Source organism: Anabrus simplex, chromosome 9, assembly GCF_040414725.1.
Source record: "Anabrus simplex isolate iqAnaSimp1 chromosome 9, ASM4041472v1, whole genome shotgun sequence".
NCBI classification, from domain to species: domain Eukaryota; kingdom Metazoa; phylum Arthropoda; class Insecta; order Orthoptera; family Tettigoniidae; genus Anabrus; species Anabrus simplex.
Genome location: NC_090273.1, coordinates 99,939,292 through 99,958,433, shown reverse-complemented (window position 1 = coordinate 99,958,433; position 19,142 = coordinate 99,939,292).

The following is a 19,142-nucleotide window of genomic DNA, read 5'->3' as shown; positions in this document are numbered from 1 at the left end:
GAGATCTGGGAGTGTCTGTGGAGGTTGTGGATGATCAACAATCCACAGTTATAGCCTTTTAGGTAAGCAACTGAATGTTGAAAACAACCTAGGGATATGAGCTACGAATTTTAGGTAAATAACATATAATATAATATGAGAATATATTCTTTATTTATTCCTAAAAATTGCAATGCCTTTCTTAATCATCGTCATACAGTCGATTAGATTAGCAGTTTGCCTTTCTGTACCACTGCGAGCGCTAATGTGAGTCAATGCAGAGTTTTACTTAAGCCCTTATAACTACATTCATGTGGACATTTTTCAAAAATCAAAAAACCCCTGAGAAAGGAGTGATTTTAGGCTTTATTTTATCCGGAACTGCATTTAGGCCGGAAGTGATTTTCGTAATTAGTTTTTGAATTTGATAGAGATATCCAAGGCTCATAATTTGAATTATTTCTGGGCCCTTTAGCCCTTCAACTTTCGGTAAAATTCAGGAAATTGCTCTATTTTCCATAGTATCTAACCCACATAAACAATACTAATTAAAAGGTTACTGTTTGTATTCTTAGTGAAAGTTGTTCCTTCTCCACTTCGTCTGCTAATAAATCTTTTTAACATTAAAACATCAGAGTTCAACTTGTCCCATGCATGCCCAGTGCAGTTAATATCCGGTGAATTACCTGGCCAATTTATGAGGTTGATATCGACCTTACATATGAAGTCCTTCCCTGATACACTGCTTCCGTCTGCACGGTGCCACCCTTGCTCTACGGCTCTGTTTTCGGGAGACGGAGAGGGGCCCCACTGCCGGCTGTCCTGAGGAATGGTTTTCCGTGGTTTTCCATTCTCCTGCACTAAGGCGAATGCCTGGACAGTTCCTAGTATAGGCAACAGCCGCCAACCCCCCTCACCTTCTCCGATCATTTCCTTCACCGTAACACATCTCCTGGCTTGAGAGACGGCGTCGCCGTCTAAGAGGCCCGCCTCCCCCTTCAGGGAAGGAATGAAAACATTTATTATTATTATTATTATTAGTAGTAGTAGTAGTAGTAGTTATTTCTATTGAAGGATGAATGACCTCAGGCTATGTACCTCTCCAAAAGTGGAAGTTTCTTTTCCAAATATTTCGACTATATGGCGCATCATGAAACCTATCACTTTGGCGTCAAGCCACTATTGGAAAATTTTATTCATTAACATGTTATTGTTATGTACAATTGCAGAAGTAATGCTATCTAGCGGAGGTGAGTGGCAGGAAAAGAGATAGACCACTCTTCAACCAAGAACAGTCGATCACTGTTAATGTCGGTAAGTTTTAGAAGCTTTGGACATTGTAGGTCATGACAGTTTATTTCTATCTGGCTCGAGGATATTACAAACTTCCAGCACTTAGAAGAACTTTACCTCCCTTTATGAAAATGAAGTATTTTCCCTCATTCTTCAAGCGCTCGTACTCATCCCTTAATTATCTTCTTGATTAGATTATCACGCAGTTATGCACCTCACAAAGACTATCGCGATTACAACCACCACTAACCAATCCTCTCATGACATTAAACCTCACCGATGATGCAATTAGCAATAAAATTGAAATTAGTGTCTATCTCCTTTAGAGTTGGCTTCATCAAAAAGCTGTCATGATATCAAATGTTCAAAATCAAATTTAAATTTTGTCTTTCAATAAAACCATATACATATCAGAAGGAAACTATTTCAGTCCCTCGTCTGGGCTCCTCTTCCTTCTTTGAATATTGGAATGCAAACTAACCCTCCTGGAATAATCTAGATATGGCAAGTTTCGTATAAGTATACCATGCGGTTTTCATGCGATACTCGAACAATTATACATACATACATACTGCGCCCATAGAGCGAGGGAACAATATATACACAAATTGAATTGCTGATTTTTGAGGTCCATACACGACGTAGAAACGTGTATAAAATGATCATATTCATAACTAGTAAGTGTACTCGTCATCACTGTTTAATATCACTTAGCATGTGCATAATTATATGTCTGTCCACTTCTCTCTGAGGCAGCTTCTCCATGTCAGCGGCTTCTCGTCACGTACTTGTTTCCTGGTTCTCTCTATCCCTGCGAAGACCCATCATTTTTTACATTTAATATGTTCCTTCTGACATAGAAGTTTAAAATTCATGAAGTACACAGAGGAGCAATGATCTTTTAAAGTGTTGCCGGTATTATTTCCAAAGGGATAGCTTAGTGGCTCTTGGGCTTAAAGATTGAGACAACCACCGATGTTACTTCCCTTATTTTTCACAGTAACAGAAGGAATAGGGCGAAGATACTTGTAAGTAATACTTAAAATCCATTTTTGATGAATTTTCTGGCAAAACCAACTAACAGATACAACGAGTTTTATATTATACCCCTCCTACCGATATTTTTGCTAGTGGTTTTACATCGCACCGACACAGATAGGTCTTATGGCGACGATCTACCGATTTTTTGAGCAACATAGAGCCAAGAATCCTACTCTCCCTTAACCTTACTTAAATATAACTTTCATGAATATCCATCTATGCATTTTCCGGTGATACAAAGGCACAAAAATTAAAATTAACGCGTCATAGGCCTATCCGTTGTAAAAACAAACGAAGCAACAGGTTGATATTCAAAGAGTGCAGACGGAAAGACGTATTATTGTACTGTGTGTAGAAGGTGTATGGTCTAAAAGTAAATTATATTTTTAGTTATAAACAATGGTACGGCGTTAAATATAAGGTTCATATATTTATGATAACCTTAGTAAACACTGCAGGAAAGCAGATTTCTTCTCTGAAAAATTATCGGTTACTACAGAATAGTTATAGTTTGTATGAGATAACACGTGAACATATTGTATGTTATTATAAATATAACCAAGTTCCATCAAAACTCCACTCTCATTTAAATTTTAACTTACTTTTTAACAAATAACTTTAGTAATTGGATAATTTAGTTCTGTTTAAATGGAAGTTAAAGCAAAACTTTTCTGGAAACTAGTGGTAATTATAAAGCTATGACGAAATAGAGCTACTTGGAACATGAGTTTGTTAAAATCCAGGTAAAAACGAAGTGGATAATTGGCTTGATCAGTTCGTACATTAACTGCACCTTCCTGAGAGAAAAGGAACTCTGTAGAAATAGCAATGTGCATCCACTGAAAGGCCAAGCGAGGTAATGCTTCAGAAGTTTCCAAAGTCTTTTCGCTGGCCTCTGTACAAACAGAGGAGTAGAAAAAACATACGTTTAAATGCTTCTTAATCCCTTGGCTCTTTCAGTTGTACGTCAAGCTTTGATGCCCTCAGTGCGATGCAGACAAAAGAGAGAATTACACAATAGAGTAGTCTTATCCACACAATGCATACATTCATCTTTGGTCTGGTACTGTCGGCCCTTTTGAAGAAACTAACAAATGTGTGAATAATCATTCTTAAAATAAAAACTCTGAGTGACAGTTAAATATTACGACATTACCTCCTTCTTCCTACCAACCTTGAGGCTATCTATTTTCTCGTTTTTGTACCGTAGTTAATCTCCTGTTTCTTTTTATCCTTTCTCCCTTATGTTTGACTGGTACATTTAAATCCTTAGCCTTAATTAATTTTTTTATCACATTTGCTTTGGTTCACATTTATAATCCCAAAAAGCTTTGAACGCAGCTACCAGGTGTTATTTACTACAAATCTGTAATATCCTGCGTCATATTTATGGTAAGGTAAGGGTGTGTTCTGCCCGAGGGCTGGTCCGAACCTCCGCAGAGTTGTGTCTGAGCTGATTTTACGTGCGGTAGTGCGGCCAGTTCCTCTCCGCTCCTCCATTCCCTTACCCCCCACCAACAGCGCGTGGCAACCCATCCACTTCTAGACCACGCCCAATGTTGCTTAACTTCGGAGATCTCACGGGATCCGGTGTTTCAACACGGCTACGGCCGTTGGCTGATATTTATGGAATGCACATTATTGGAAATCTTGAGTGATGACCCTTCCTCTTACTGTCGACTGCAACATGTTTGTCGTAAGCCCTGTCGGATGCGAAGAAGATTTTAACTTCAGTTTCAGGTGATAAACGCCATTTTTTAAAGTGTTTGTCGACATTTGTTATAAAAATAACGAAGTACTTCCAAATCAGGCACCTTTACCAATTCTAGCCTAACGCTCAATGGCTAACCAGAAAAAAATAGAGAAAAAAGGTATGTGTAAAATTCTCCATTGCTCAGAAAAGCATGGAATCATGTGTATGTTCTTGGGCTTGGAAGACGAGAAGGAGAGTACAGATTTTCTTAATTGTTTCCCTCTTAGCAGCCCTTCACGACATGCAAGGGTACAGATAATTCATCCTTTTCCTCCATCCATAGCGGAGAGAAAGAATTTAGATAAATCGAAAAAATGTGGTATCGTGATCTACGTCCAACAATATGGCAGCTGATCCAACACACAACATTTCCATGCTATGTCACAAGATAGCTCCACCTATCAAGATGTACGTCCAATAAAATGTCACTCATTTAGCGCACAATTTTATGGCCATAAATATTTCTGCTGGCTTCGGTGACTTTACCGTGTGTAAGGGGCTTTACTGTGACGTACACCAAACACCAGTCAAAGACGGTAGGAACTTGTTTAAACCTTTATAGGGCAGTACTCTGGGGAACAAAACTTAAATTTGAAAAATGGAAAAATCATCTCCTAAGGAAAGTAAATGATTTTAAAGATATTTTGCCTAATTTTGTTATTACGTGACTGATGGTAAGTATACTTACCAGAGACCGCTTATAGTACTGCATTACAGCCAGTGGTCTCTGGTAAGAAGACTTACCACTTCTTCGATACAATGAAATGGTAAGAAATCTAGTGTTCTAAATATTTATTTTACTATCATAACTGAAAATTAATGTAAGTGGGGATATCCTTTTCCTCCATCCACAGTGGAGAGAAAGAATTTCGTTAAATCGAAAAAATGTGGTATCGTGATCTACGTCCAACAATATGGCAGCTGATCTAACACACAACATTTCCATGCTACGTCACAAGATAGCTCCACCTATCAACATGTACGTCCAATAAAATGGTCACTGATTTAGTACACAATTTTATGTCCATAAATATTTCTGCTCGCTTTGGTGATTTTACCGTGTGTAAGGAGCTTTGCTGTGACGTACACGAAACACCAGTCAAAGACAGTAGCGACTTGTTTAAAACAGGGTGCCATTTGTGCGTACTGTATATAGAAGGCAGAGTTGTGGCACGCAGTGGCGGCTCGTGATGATAAAAGTGGGTGGGGGCACATTCAACATATTAGGAACACTAGGAATCAATTAAATCAATTAAATTAATCTTACCTTTTTATTTCTTGTATATAAAACTGCGATTGTAAGTTCTATTTTTATCTTTGAACGATCTATGCTAAGCTCAGGTCTTGGTCGGTCCATTTCTTTAGCTAATAATCTGTTTTCGTAATTAAGAGATTTTGTTTGTAAGTAGCTCACTTGATTCATTTTAAAAACACTTATGCTCGCACAGGAATACACTCAGATACATCACACTAATCTTCACACACTTTTCAGACTTACAATGAACATCGACACCGATGGACACGATTAATCTAACAGACGTACAAGGTAAGCACAGGTTTGCTACAAACACTACTTTTGCGCGCGTTAATAATACATATGCTGACAAGAAAGTGTAGCTGGGTGCTATCTAGTAGGCTGTAGGAGAAGTAAGTTTAAAATACGATTTAGCGCTGAAGTGTCACGTCGTAGAAATACTGTGACCGGGTCAATGGAATATGCCGTAAACCCCTTCACCCCTCACAGCTCGCAGAATGAGGGGATGATGTTCAGGTATAAGAATGAGTCGGTCCCATCCAGGATTAGACCTTTACTATGTTGCCTAGTTTAGTCCAGGGCTGCTAGAACAAGAACAACCATGGTGAATCATAGCCTCTTGAACTCACTGAAGGTGGTCGTGACAGTAATCGTGCATAATGTTGTTCTGATTTTTATAATAGTTTTAATCGGTGGAGGGGCACATGACCATGTGACCTAAAGGCAGAACCGCGCCTGGTGGCACGCAGTGATAAGGTGAGGAAGAAAATGATGATGAAGATTTAGTATAGATAGACGACGACGCAGGTTGTTTGATAAATATTGAATATTCGAAATGATCTTTCAACCTATTAGGTCGCGTTCAGTACATGTAGTACGTGCTGAAGAGATGTTAAGTGCAGAACAAAAATGGCCAGCCGGACACCAGTGGGATCCGAACGCACAACCTACCGATTTCGTTTCTCGTTGCTCTACCATTGAACTATGGTAGCCTAGGTCATATTTATTCTGTTGGAAAGGATCTAAGCTGCAGATCTGGTACTACTGCCAGAAGTATCAAACATGAAGGTAGCAAGAATGATCGCTGGTACAAACAGATTGCGAACAATGGTAGGAGGGTACTCGGAACAATAATAATAATAATAATAATAATAATAATAATAATAATAATAATAATAATAATAATAATAATAATAATAATAATAATAATGGCAAAATTAGGATAGGGCTCTATGGGTGATGGTACGCATAAGCCGGGTTCGGAGGTGAGGTCGTATGAGGGGAATGGAGGGGGATAGGTTACCTAGCAAAATAATGGGAATAAATAGAGGAAGACCAGGATGACGACGGTTAGACTCAGTTTCCAACGATTTAGAGATACGAGGTATAGAACTAAAAGAGGCCATAGAGCTAATTAGAATTGAGGGATTGTGGAGGCATTTAGTAAACTGTGTTGCGGCCGCGGCCGCTTCTTCCTTCTCCTCATCCTTTCCTATCCTATTGTGGGCATTAGACCTTTCTATGTCTGTGGGACGTAAAGTAAATTGTAAGGAAATAAAATAAGAAAAGTATACTCACAGAGGCTTGCAAACTGAACTATGAAAGGCACAACTGTCTATAATGAATATGTATATATAGCCTATGTATGTACGTCCGATACGAATTTTCATATTTATTAAGTACTAGCTGTAGTACCTGGCGTTGTCCGGGTAGCGTTTGAATGTTTACCTTTAGTATGTGTATTACCAGTTAGTTAAGTGTGAAGTAGATGCTTATTGATTTATTTTTGAGATATTGATTTTACGAACTATTATGTAGTTTTAGAGTTATTTAGATGTATCTGTTTTCAAGTTTAGATTTCTATTATTTTGATATATCACTCCCCTCTCGCCCCCAAGCAAAAGGGGGCTGAATTTGGACTTTGAAAAATTCCGAGTATCACTATCCATCTCAGCGAATCCGAAAACGATGGTTTCGGCACTATTTTCGTATATTTTTATATGTGACGCCCCTCGCCCCACCCGCCCCTAAGGGTACTTCGGATATTTTACCCCAACGCGGTTTGTCATAAAAATCCGGAGGGTCACTATTCATCTCAGCGATCCCGAAAATGATGGATTCCACACTATTTTCGATTATTTTGATATATCACTCCACCTCGCCTCCCACCCCAAAGGGGGCTGAAAATGGACTCTAAAAATTCCGGAGTGTCACGATTCATTTCAGCAACCACAAAACATATGGATTCGACACTATTGTCGAATATTTTATGTGTCACACCCCCTCGCCCCCCACCACCTCTATGAGTACGTGGGGTGTCTTACCCCACGCGGTTTGTCAAAAGAAATCCGGAGTGTCACTATTCATCTCACCGACCCCGAAAAGTATGCATTCGACACCATTTTTGAATATTTTCAAAAGTGACCCCACAAGCCCCCCGCCCCTAAGGGTACATGGCGTGTCTTACCTCCACGTGGATTGTCAAAAGAAATCCAGAGTGTCACTATTCATCTCAGCGATCCCGAAAAGGATGGATTCGGCACCCTTTCCTATTACCTTGATATATCACTTCCCCCTCGCCCCCACCCAAAAGGGGGCTGAATTTGGACTTGAAAAAATTTGGAAGTATCACTATTCATCTCAATGAATCCAAAAATGATGGATTCGACACTATTTTAATATATTTTTATATGTGACCCCCTCGCCCTCCACCCCCACCCCAAAGGGGGCAGAACTTGGACTTCAAAAAATTCCGGAATATCACTATTTATCTCAGCGACCATAAAAAGTATGGATTCGACACTATTTTCAAATATTTTATATGTCACCCCCCTGGGGCCCCCCGGCCATAAGGGTACATGGGGGTGTCTTACCTCCACGCGGTTTGTCAAAAGAAATCCGGAGTGTCACCATTCATCTCAGCGATCCCGAAAAGGATGGATTCGACACCATTTCTTATTACTTTGATATATCACTCCCCCTCGCCCCCCACCCAAAAGGGGGCTAAATTTGGACTTGGAAAAATTCGGGAGTATCACTATTCATCTCGGTGAATCCAAAAATGATGGATTCGACACTATTTTTGTATATTTTTATATGTGACCCCCTCGCCCCCCAGCTCCCAAGGGTACTTGGGGTGTCTTACCCCCACGCGGTTGTCTGCTGATACTAAGTCGTAAGTGTACCAAGTTTGGTTAAATCGTTCCAGTGGTTTTAGGAGGAGATGTAATACATACATACATTCATACATACGATGACATTTATATATATATAGATAAACAACATCATCAATGTCTAAAGGCAATGCCTTCTCGGTGCAACCATTGTTCTATGTCCTCAGCTCCTCGTTTCATTTCATAATAAGAACCATAATGAAGACTGGGTGCCAAGTCTTGAATTAATTCTTTCTTCGGTTGTCCTCGGTCTTTCCTTCTGGTGATTTTACCTTCCGTCGGATTGGTGAGAAAGGTATTATGTCGCAAGATATGGCCAGTGAATTTAGCTCTTCTTCTCTGCATCGTTAGGATCAGTTCTCTCTTCCCTTGAATTTCTTGCAGAACGCTTTTTTTTTTAACCATTTAATCCGTAGCATTCTTCCCCAGACACACATATCACACGCCTCCAGTCGTTTCCAATCCTGATCTCTGATTGTCCAGTATTCAAAGCCACTCCATACAAAAGAAATCACAAGTTTCTTCCTAATACCGAAGTCTAAATTTAAACTGATTAAGAGATTAATCGCATTACCAATCCATGTCAGTATTCCGCTGTCTAGCCCAGTGGTCATGATAGTAAGTAATACGGGAACTAACAAGAAGCTAGAAAATGAAATCAACCAGCAGGGAGCCGAGAAAGAACCAGGCGCTGTCGCTGCGGGATATGATCACTACTGCTATGATTGTAAGGCCAATATGAAGTGTTGTTACCTGAGCAATGGGGCCGATGACCTAGATGTTAGGCCCTTTAGACAACAAGCATCATCATCGAGCAGAGATCAGTTTACAATTTATTTACTCAAAATACTTGTCTCTCACTGAATTTTTATTTAAAATTCTTCTTCTTTTTTCGACGTTATTTTGGCACATATCAATGAAAGTAGCCTTTAGGATTAATCATTTTAACAATATTAGTTAATGTAACATACCATTTTATTCCCTAAATTAAGATACATCGGCAATCAGAGTCAATATCAGAACGTCAGCTGGACTAAGTCATCTCCCTGCAGTTTCATTTCACGACATCATTTTGGCAAATATCAACGAAAGTAACCTTTAGGATTAATACTTTTAACAGTATTAACCTATGTAACATTCTCCATAACTCTAAATTACGATAAATCGGCAATCAAAGTCAATATACTTTCCATAAAGAAGTATGCATTTCTACCGCAAATAGGTCGGCCGCCAGCGCCACGTGTCGAGCTGTGTAACTACTCCGATTACAGTGCGTGGACCCGATTGTCAAGGCCGGTAAGGAGCTAGCTAGAGCGACGCATCAAGTCGGCCGTATATGATCCAACGACGTATGAACACTGCCTGCTCGATCTGCATCCGATGGCTGCTTCATCGGATGCAGATCAAGCAGGCAGTGCGTATGAAACTCAGCCACCAGGGGCTACATCAGACTTCGTGAATACCAAGACGAAGTTGAACTAGCCAGCCAAAGATGCCGCTTCAAGCGCGACGGATACAGAAGGAACCATGAACAAGTACGGCCCAACTACTCCAGAGGTCGCCAAACGCACTCCAACAGGAGTGAGGAAGAAGTACGGCAGAAAAACACCAACTGACTCCACGATAAGGGATCGCTCTGTATCTCCAGCCTCATCCATGGAAGACGAAACCATTAGAATGCCAAGGAGGAAAATCGACAGGGACTGGCCAAACCCAGAGGAGAGAAAACGCCGAGCTATTCAACGAGAGCCAAGTATATCAACGGGAAGCACATACACCCCGTTCTCCAATGCTGAAAACCCATCACTAAGTGGTATGTTGCCACTTAACATCAATACAACAGATATTACGGCACCATTTCACCTACCATCTGAAAACCGCTCGCCAGGCTTTATGCCTCTATCTACTCTGAGCTACGCCAATGCCTCCGTTATGTACAGGCCATACTGTACCTCCGATGACGTCACACAAAGAGGCGAACTGTTTCCTCCGTCCGACCCGTGTAATGCAAGGACATGATGCGTCTGTAACTTTTGTAATTATGAAATATTTACAAATGTTGTATTAATATTACAGGTGAGATCACAAAACCTGTAATCGCATCATAACTCGTAAGTCAGGTCTATGTAATTTTAGGAGAAGTAGATTTTAAGTGCGATCTACGCGGTCAAAGCTTCAATGCTTTACTCGTCAATGTACCAACAAATAATTATTATGCATTAATACAAATATGGAGACAACAAACGTGCAATAATAAAGTTCATTTCCATACCTCTAGATGGCCATAAATACAGTAGCTTTCTTATTTGTTGTTGTTGTTGTTGTTGTTGTTGTTGACACTTCTGGCACTATCCTTTGAAGACTTTCTTGAGACTCTTTCTTCTATACAAACGTTTGTATCATGTTTGGTTCAGGAATAGCCCATGTCTTCCCAAATATTAATGCACTGATCAGCCAAATCTATTAGTTACTTCCCACATTCCCGGAAAATGCCGAGGAATGGTTTTTACTCTCATTAATTTGGGGGAGAAAAGGCAGCGCGTACTCAACATTACGAACCCAAGAAATAACCATATGTAGGTTTCATTGGTTACTGTCCACTTTTATACTTGTTCTGTATCAACAATAAAACGCTCTGCTGTAAATCTGTGTAACAAGAAAGTCAAAAGCAGAACTCATCATCAGCTCTGAAAAATGAGTGAAACATACACCTTTATTCTTCGTAACAGTTTTTTTTTTCGGTTGATATTTTCTTCTTTCATAAAGATAACGTTCCCCCATACGAAGAAAATGAAAATATTGATGTCTATTTACTTGTATAGTTGTCTTTTCACCGTGGTACGCACAAGTTCTTAGCATTGTGGCAAATGCGAACTTTCACACATTGTATTTAAATTTGTAGCACATTTTATTTCCACAAAAACGTGTTATACGATAACAATTAAATGAATAAATTACACGAGAAATATTACGTCCCCTGAATTTACGTTACGCATCACGTGAAAGTACCATGCCTACCCCATACTATGAGGTCACATTATCTTAATAACAGCTGTTTACGTAAATCCTGATGTGATACATTTAAAGAAAAAACATGCAATATACTTAAATATAAATGTTTATCTCTCAACGGTCACAATTGTCCTAAGAATGCCACCAATCGTTATGGATTACATTCACAAGTACAATTTGTAACAATCGCTTAGCTCACCTCAATTGATCAGCTGATTGGCTTGGCGCGCTTTCTACAGTACGGCCTGTATATTACGAAGGCAGTGGCTACGCAGAAGCTGCCCGGAACCCGGCACTACCAAACCAAGTAAGACTTCGGAGCGGAACTGCTACGGGTACAGGAGTACCAACTCAATTCTACATAATTAAATTAAAACACTTGGACCCCGATAAAAACCAGCCAAAGGCCATTCATTCCATAATAACAAGATTTCTACCGAACGTGCAGAAAGAGTACAACCTTGAAATACAAAGAAGTAAAGAATACTACAACATCAAGACTTCCAGGCCATTCTATTCCATACTGGTCAACTCTATCGGACTAGCACACTTCGGTAAGCACACTATAGCACAAAATATGGCCGTACAACCTAGGCGCAATACATCACCGACGCGCCCAGCGCCCACATTATCAGTTGTGGCCTACGGTGTTGATCGTAGCTACTCAGAGGATGAGGTTGCAGCCCAACTACAACAACAAGGGCTGCAAATATTTGAAACTATACGCATCAGGAACGACAGAGGACCAACCTCACTAATTCGAATCCTGTCACGTGACACCTCAACTCTGGACCAGCTGCTACGAGATGGCGCCCTCATCTACGCCAAACGTCTCCGTGTGGAGCAGTCAAGGTCGTCCCTGCCCACTGCCACAACGTAGACGCTGTGAACACTGCCAAGGATACGACCATCCACCCAACCAGCCGTGCTTCCGAGATCAAGTGTGCGCCATCTGCAGTGGTAATCACTCATCAGCACCTCTTTTCACGTTCCAAGATATTAGAGCGGAGGCTTTCGGCACAATCTGCCATTAAGACCAAGTCGTCAGCATGATGAGGATGATATTAAGAAAAACGAATATGAAGCACCCTAATTATAGAGTGTAGCAATAAATGATTCATACAATCAATTTCCAGAGTTCCATTGATTCGTTGCCAACAGTTGTCTGTAAGTGTTATATCTCTTCAATAAGTCGATAGACAAGTATATTTTTGTATCTCTCCAATCAGTCTTTTATCCTTTGGTCTGCCTTCCACGATGAAATGTCGTATGGCTTTTAGTGCCGGAATATCCCAGGAAGGGTTCGGCTCGCCCGGTACAGGTCTTTCTATATGACACCCTTAGGTGACCTGCACGTCGTGATGAGGATGAAATGATGATGAAGACAACACATACACCCAGCCCCTATGCCATTGGAATTAACCAATTAAGGTTAAAATCCCCGACCCGGCCGGGAATCGAACCCGGGACCCTCTGAACCGAAGGTCAGTACGCTGACCGTTCAGCCAACGAGTCGGACGGCCTTCCACGATAATTAACAAGGACAGAAAAATTTTAAGCAATATAATAGTTACTGTATTAAGGTAATTCACGAAAACTACACACATAAAACGACTTTTTTGCTAGACGCCGGGCAGAAACGTGATTTTACGCTTGTGCGAAGCCAGCTGCAGCTATGAAAATCGCCTCCTTGGCGATCTGTAAAATTTAGCTTGGCACTGCTCAGCTTAGCGTAATTTGACGTAGGCCCCTAGCAGTCAGTGTGTGTGTGTGTGTGTGTGTGTGTGTGTGTGTGTACCATTCCATATAACTAATTGCCCGGCTTCATGGCTAAATGGTTAGCCTGCTGGTCTTTGGTCACAGGAATCCCGGGTTCGATTCCAGGCAGGGTCGGGAATTTCAACTATAATTGGTTAATTTCCCTTGCACGGGGACTAGGTGTATGTGTCGTCTTCATCATCATTTACATCCTCATCACGACGTGCAGGTCGCCTACGGGTGTTAAATCAAATGACCTGCACCTGACGAGCCGAAGTCCTCGGACACATTCCGGCGCTAAAAGCCATACGCCATTTCATTTTCATTCCATATAACTTTATTGGAGCATTGTTTTTCGTTGGGTTGCATAGTATTTAATCTGACCTGTGCCAGGAGACAGATCCAAGTAGCAACAGGCGGATTTTCCGTAATATCAAGGGTTAATGAATAAATAAGTGCACCGTATTCTTTCTCGAGAAATGAATTAGTTAATCTCCTTAGACAACTTTCTCAGTTAAATTACTGCTTTCAAAACAAATGATGAATTTCGCACTGAAGATCTGAAAGAGGAACAACGCGCAGAGAATCGATATTCAGATAAGAAAATCTCTGTAGTTATAAAAAGGAGAAGATGAAGTCAAGAAACAGGAAATGCGAAAATAGCGAGCCCAAGCTGTTATTTCCCAGCAGACAGCTCTGTGGCCCTCTAACCTTTCACCAGAGAGGCTGCTAGCAGGTCATACACACCAGGTCGATATAGTCCGAGCACCCCGCTGCCGATTCATTCACGTCCAACTGTCCATTCCCCCGTTGTTTGTAACACACTCAATTCCAGTACATGACAAGTTGGTGGCGAGCGAACGTGTAGTCCTGGGGGCTGATCTCGACAATGCGGCTAATTTTTACATCTCAAATCAGATTGTGCAGTATTATCGCTTCGGGGGACACAGAGACGTCGAAGTTAGAATGGGAGCCTGGTCATTTCTGAGGATACGTCAGATGTGTGTTTCCTACCATAATGGTTATATATTGCTATGTGTTTTAGCAGTGGCGTACGGCAGAATTTCGTCAGAGTAGGGTGGGGAGACTCATGTTCTTACGTCCGCCGACACAGATAGGTGTTATGGCGACGATGGGATAGGAAAGGGCTAGAAGTGCCAATGAAGTGACCGTGGCCTTATTTAAGCTATATTTGGCTGGTGTGAAAATCGGAAACCACGGAAAACCATCTTCAGGGCTCCCGACAGTGGAATTCGAACCCGTTATCTCCCCGATGCAAGCTCCCAGCTGCGCGCCCCTAACCGCACGGCTAAGTCGCCCGGTACTGATATTTCTACTATGTTTCCTTTTACTACCACCGGTATTATTAACCTATACCTCTTACTACTAAGTCTGAAACACATTGCCTTCGTGGCTAAGGCGACAGTGCACCCGCCCCTCACCGCTGAATACCGTGGTTCAAATCCCGGTCAATCAATGCGACATTTGTACTGGACAAAGCGGAGACAGGACAGGTTTCTCTTCGCGTACTTCGGTTTTCCCTGTCATCTTTCATTCCAGCAACACTCTCCAATATCACATTTCATCTGTCGTTCCTTAATCATTGCCTCAGAGGAGTGCGACAGACTTCGGCAGCTGGCTCATTTCCTATTCTCGCCGCTAGATGGGGCTTCATTCATTCCAGTTCTGACCCGGTCGAATGACTGGAAACAGGTGTGGATTTTTACTTCCTGAAACACATCAATGAATATATATTCAGTTAATGAAAGTTTGAATGTCACTCACAATGATGAAGACAACGTGACGTTGAATTTATGTTCTATGAGAACATCTTACATTTTGCTCCACTCCAATTTAGAATATTATTGTACTAAATTTACTGTGTTCTTGACGGTAGATGCATTATTTGATTGTAATTACTGGGAACTCAAAACAGGAATGTTGTGCTTCCCGTTTAATAGCTCTAAATCAGTACATATTCATTGAACGGTGGGCTGAGTGGCTCAGACGATTGAGGCGCTAGTTTTCTGATCCAACCTTGGCAAGTTCGATCCTGCTTCAGTCCGATGGTATCTGATGGTGCTCAAATACGTCAATCTCATATCGGTAGATTTAATGGCACGTAAAAGAACTCCTGCGGGACTAAATTCCGGCACCTTGGCGTCTCCGAAAACCGTACAGTAGTTAGCGAGACGTAAAGCAAATCATATTAGTATTATTATTCATTGACTCTGCTATTTACTTTACGTCACATCGACACATATGTCTTATGGCGACGATGGGATATGAAAGGCCTAGGAAGTGGAAGGAAGCGGCCGTGGCCTTAATTAAGGTACAGCTCCTGCATTCGCCTGGTGTGAAAATGGGAAACCACGGAAAACCATCTTCAGGGCTGCCGACAGTGGGGCTCGAACCCACTATCTCCCGATTACTCAATACTGGCCACACTTAAGCGAAATTATTCATTGAAGAGTTGCCATTATTTTTAAAGTATTATCGGCAATCAAACACACGTGTTTATTAAATTCTTAAATTCATTGTTCTTATTTATTGATTCGTTCAATTAGGCCATCATAGGACTTCATCAAACAATTTTATTCTTCTTGTATTATTTTACCAAATTCCTGCATCCTATATAGGTGTTGTTGTTTTCTTTCTTCCTTCCATTTACTGTCTGATTTCTTTTCGGCTTTCTCTGGAAATTTCCAACCCTATTTTTTTTTCTGTCTCCATTTTGTTCTTTTTGAATGTTTAGTACTTCCAAATCATATTCGACTTTTTTGAATAAATGCTGCTTCTTGTTTTTGCAGTGTCCATTCTCAACTGGTGACCAAAGAACAACCGTCTTTTTTCTGAAAGAATGTGCAATTTTTTCTGATGCTCTGTATAAATCTTGTTCTGGTCTCAATTTGTATAAGTCACTCTCCCAAATAGTTCCCATGATTTTCCTTAGGAATCTCTTATCTTTTTCTTTTATTCTTCTACCTGAGAAGGTATCAATCGCCACTGATCTGCATTTAGGGCAGTCGCCCAGGTGGCAGATTTCCTACCTGTTGTTTTCCTATCCTTTTCTTAAATAATTGCGAAGAATTCGGAAATTTATTGAACATGCCCCTTGGTAAATTATTCCAATCCCTAACTCCCATTCTTATAAACGAATATTAGCCCCAATTCATCTCTTTGCATTCCAACTTCATCTTCAAACAGTGATCTTTCCTAATTTTGAAAACGCTACTCTAACTTATTCGTCTACTAGTGTCATTCCACACCATTTCTCCACTGACAACTCGGAACATGCCACTTAGTTGAGCAGCTCGTCTCCTTTCTCCCATGTCTTCCCAGCCCAAACCTGGCAACATTTTCGTAACGCTACTCTTTGGTCGGAAATCACCGAGAACTATTCGAACTGTTTTCCTTTGGATTATTTTCCCATTCTTGAATCAAGTAATTGTGGTGAGGGTCCCATGCACTTGAACCATACTCTAGTTGGGGTCTGACCAGAGACTTACAGTATATACCCTCTCCATTACATCCTTACTACAACCCCTCAAACACTCTGCTGGAAGAATTATAGTTTTGTAGGGCCTCAATACAGCATTCCCTGATACCGACTTTCTGTTGCATATTTACTCATAATAATAATAATAATAATAATAATAATAATAATAATAATAATAATAATAATAATAATAATAATAATAATAATAATAATAATAATGGTTTCACGTCTCATTAACTATTTTTAATGTTTTCGAAAACACCGATTTGCCAGAAATTTGTCCCGCAGGAGTTCTTTTACCGCCGGGCTAAGCAGCACAGGAGGTAGAGCGCTGGCCATCTGAGTTCAAATTTGCAGGTTCGATCCCAGCTGTGTCCGATGGTATATGAAGGTACTCAGATACGTCAGCCTCGGGTCGGGAGATATTCTGTGAAACAAAATTCCGGCACCTTGGCATCTCAGAAAACCGTAAAAGTAGTTAGTGGGGGAATGAAAACTTTGATATCGAGCATGTTTTATGAACGCAGGATGCCACAAAAACACAAAATGACTATGTATTCGCTCTAATTAAGGAAATTGCTGAAAGACTGCGCTTTTCGATCAAATGACCTACCTGGGAATGCTTCAAAATTACGAAAGAAGATACAGTCAATGTTTGAGTTCTTACGGCTATCTATCTTGAACAACACGTTCAACAATGTACAAGAAAGTTATGAACAATCCGTGATAAGTGACGATTGCACATTCTGAGCACATACCGTACCGACGGGTCGCCTTGCATGTTATAATGACGTATCTTGGTGTTGGGATCATGTTTGTAATTTCAGTAGAGTGTGTTTTGTCACGCACTGTACCAGTACTATAGGATGGTAGTAGTAGAGGGCAAGGCTAACGATAGGAGAACCCGAGGGAGCCATCCGATTCGATGGGTGGACCAGCTACAGCCTCTGATATGGATATATCTCTATGAGGCTACCCACATGGCACTAGGTCACTAGACCTCGTGTGATTAAATTAGAAGAGCCAACGCATGAGATAATACCGTTCCCGTAAAGGGCTAAAGATTGATTAATAATAATAATAATAATAATAATAATAATAATAATAATAATAATAATAATAATAATAATAATAATACCGGGCGAGTTGGCCGTGCGCGTAGAGGCGCGCGGCTGTGAGCTTGCATCCGGGAGATAGTAGGTTCGAATCCAACTATCGGCAGCCCTGAAGATGGTTTTCCGTGGTTTCCCATTTTCACACCAGGCAAATGCTGGGGCTGTACCTTAATTAAGGCCACGGCCGCTTCCTTCCAACTCCTAGGCCTTTCCTATCCCATCGTCGCCATAAGACCTATCTGTGTCGGTGCGACGTAAAGCCCCTAGCAAAATAATAATAATAATAATAATAATAATAATAATAATAATAATAATAACAGCATATATAATTTGAGACCAGAACTAGATTTATACAAAACGTCAAAAAATAAGTCATTCTTTCAGAAAAAGAAGATTAAAATTATTTGGTCTCCTGTACAGAATGGACAATGACAACAAAAATTTGAACACTATCCAAATAAAAACTCAACCGTCATTTTCCAAAGCCGAAGTAGATTTGGAACGACTGAACATAAAAAAAGTTAAAATAGGAAAGAATTTAGGAAAGCAATAATTGATGGTACATTTCCAGAGAAAGCCAACAAGAAATCTGGGAGTAAATAGACAGAAAAAAGAAACAACACCACCGAGATGTGAGGAAAGAAGTTTTGTGAACGCAACAAGAAGAAAACTGTTTCATATGATTCTAAGATGACCTATTCGAATGAATGAATTAATGGAGTGAATGAATGGAATGAATAATAATAATAATAATAATAATAATAATAATAATAATAATAATAATAATAATGTCTACAATAAAAAATCAGTTTCATTCACTGCAAAAATCAGACATTACAACACTGTCATCAAACCAGAAAGTCTATATGCGATCGAATGTATTCCACTGAACAGGAAGGGCTTACTAGAAAACATTGAAAAGACAGAAAGGAAGATCTTGAGGAAGATACTAGGGCCCAGGAAAGTGGGTCAAGAATTTAGACTGCGACCAAATGAGGAACTATACAAAAGGACCGAAAAATCACAACATCCTTCAAGAAGAGAAGACTCTGCTTCTACGGACACATTAAAAGAATGCCACCAGAGAGAACAGCCAAGCGAATTCTGGAATACATGGAGAACAGGAAGACACAAACTAGCTGGCTTAAAGGGGTCAAGGAGGATATGGAGGAAAATAATATATCACAGCAGGCAGTATACAACAGACAGGAATACAGAAAAATCATCAACAAAATTAAGGGATTCCAAGATCAAAGTAGCAAAA